The following is a 1,972-nucleotide window of genomic DNA, read 5'->3' on the forward strand; positions in this document are numbered from 1 at the left end:
ACCTGATATGCCAAGAAACTGTTGCGGTTTTCACAGAATACAATATCAGCCGTCACTTTGCCACGAAGCATGCCAACTACGCTAGCAAGCAGTCAACGCAAGAACGGGCGGCTACGGCTCAGAGGTTGATGGATAATTTACAGACTCAGCAAAAAAATGTTCAGCGACAAACTGCGATTCAAGAGTGAAGTACCAAGGCAAGTTTTTTTGCTGGCATTCAAATTAGCAAAGGCTAGCAAGCCTTTCTCCGAAGGAGAGTTTTTGAAAGAATGCATGGTAGAGACAGCAGGTCTCCTGTGTCCGGAGAGCAAAGGCAATTTTTAAAAAATCAGTTCATCACACAGGACTGTGACTCGCCGTGTGGAACTATTGACGATGATATCGCCAGCGAATTGAACAGAAAGGCGGAATCTTTTATGTTATATTCACTAGCACTGGATGAAATTAACGACATAAGACACTGCTCAGCTCCTAATTTTATACGAGGGATTAACGACAGTTTTGAGATAACTGAGGAGTTCTTGACCATGGAGTCCCTGAAAGGAAAAACGCGGGGAGAGAAACTTGCCAATGTCAGCACGGATGGATCGGCAAATTTAACTGGAAAAAACGTTGGGGTGTTGAAAAGAATCCAGGACAAAGTGAAGGAGGAAAACCCTGAGCAGGATGTTATTTTCCTTCACTGGAATCTCTGAATTCATCAGGAATCTCTGTGTAAGTCTATATTGCAGCTTAATCATGTCGTGAATCCGGTTGTAAAACTTGTTAACTTTATACGAGAAAGGGGACTTCAGCATCGTCAGTTTCTTACGTTCCTGGAGGAAACTGATGCGGATCACCAGGACTCCTCTACCACTCTCGTGTCCGCTGGTTAAGTTTGGGAAAAGTGTTTCAACGAGTGTGGGAGCTCAAAGAGGAAATTATCGCATTTTTGGAGTTATTTTGGAAATCCGACGAATTTCCTGAGCTAAGCGACAACAACTGGCTTTGTGACTTTGCGTTTGCTGTGGACATATTTTCACACATGAATGAGCTGAACATCAAGCTACAGGGGAAAGATCAGTTTGTGCACGACATGTACACAAATGTTAGAGCCTTCAAATCCAAGCTGACTTTATTCTCCAGTCAAATTTCAAACAAATCTCTCTTTCATTCCCCCACACTAGCCATGCAGAAAGACGCGTCCCGAAACGTGAAGAAATACAGATCACTGGGCGACCTGCACAGAGAATTCTGCCGTCGGTTCAGCTGGTGTCCTGTCCCCTGTCACAAGACCCTGAAACAGCACCACAGGAGCTGCAATTGGAACTGATCGATCTTCAGTCTGACTCCGTCTTAAAGGAGAAGTTCAACTCTCTTAAACTGAATGACTTTTATGCTTCACTTAATGAAGAGACGTTTCCAAACCTCCAGAGGACGGCACAGAAGATGCTGACATGGTTTGGCTCGACCTACGTATGTGAGCAGACATTCAGCATCATGCACATCGACAAAGCCCCTCACAGATCCAGGTTAACTGACCAACACCTCAGATCTATCCTGAGAATTGCCACAACAAAACTAACTCCAGAGTTTGATGCACTGGCAAAAAAGGGAGATCAACAGCACTGTTCCCTCTGAAACTGGACGCGGGTTTCTCTACTGTGTTATCAAATTGATGCATTTGGAAAACAATTGGTACAATGAGCCTTGCATATTCATGCTTTGCTACCTGTTAAAGGCCAAATCCTTTCATGTAATGGCTTTTACATGTCATTTATATTAGTGCACACAAACACTCCATCCGTCTGTTCCTGGCCCAGCCCCTCTGTCAAATTTTAGAACCCATTGTGACCTGCGAGTGTCGTGAATAAAATCAACCTTTTAGCCTAGGTCAAAAACTTCAGAGACAGAGAGTTTAGTAGGTGTCAAAAAGTAAATAAACTTTATTGAAAATCAATAAAGTGTGACAGTCTGCAGAGTGTCCGGATTA

The 1,972-nt window shown here is 43.6% G+C and overlaps 1 pseudogene; it reads left to right on the forward strand.

Annotated features, from left to right (window-relative positions):
* The first annotated feature begins 269 nt into the window (after positions 1-269).
* On the forward strand, positions 270-1,714 carry LOC128629953 (general transcription factor II-I repeat domain-containing protein 2A-like; annotated as a pseudogene).
* The last annotated feature ends 258 nt before the right edge of the window (positions 1,715-1,972 follow it).

This window comes from Ictalurus punctatus, unplaced genomic scaffold (assembly GCF_001660625.3).
Source record: "Ictalurus punctatus breed USDA103 unplaced genomic scaffold, Coco_2.0 Super-Scaffold_100046, whole genome shotgun sequence".
In the NCBI taxonomy this organism is placed as follows: Eukaryota; Metazoa; Chordata; class Actinopteri; order Siluriformes; family Ictaluridae; genus Ictalurus; species Ictalurus punctatus.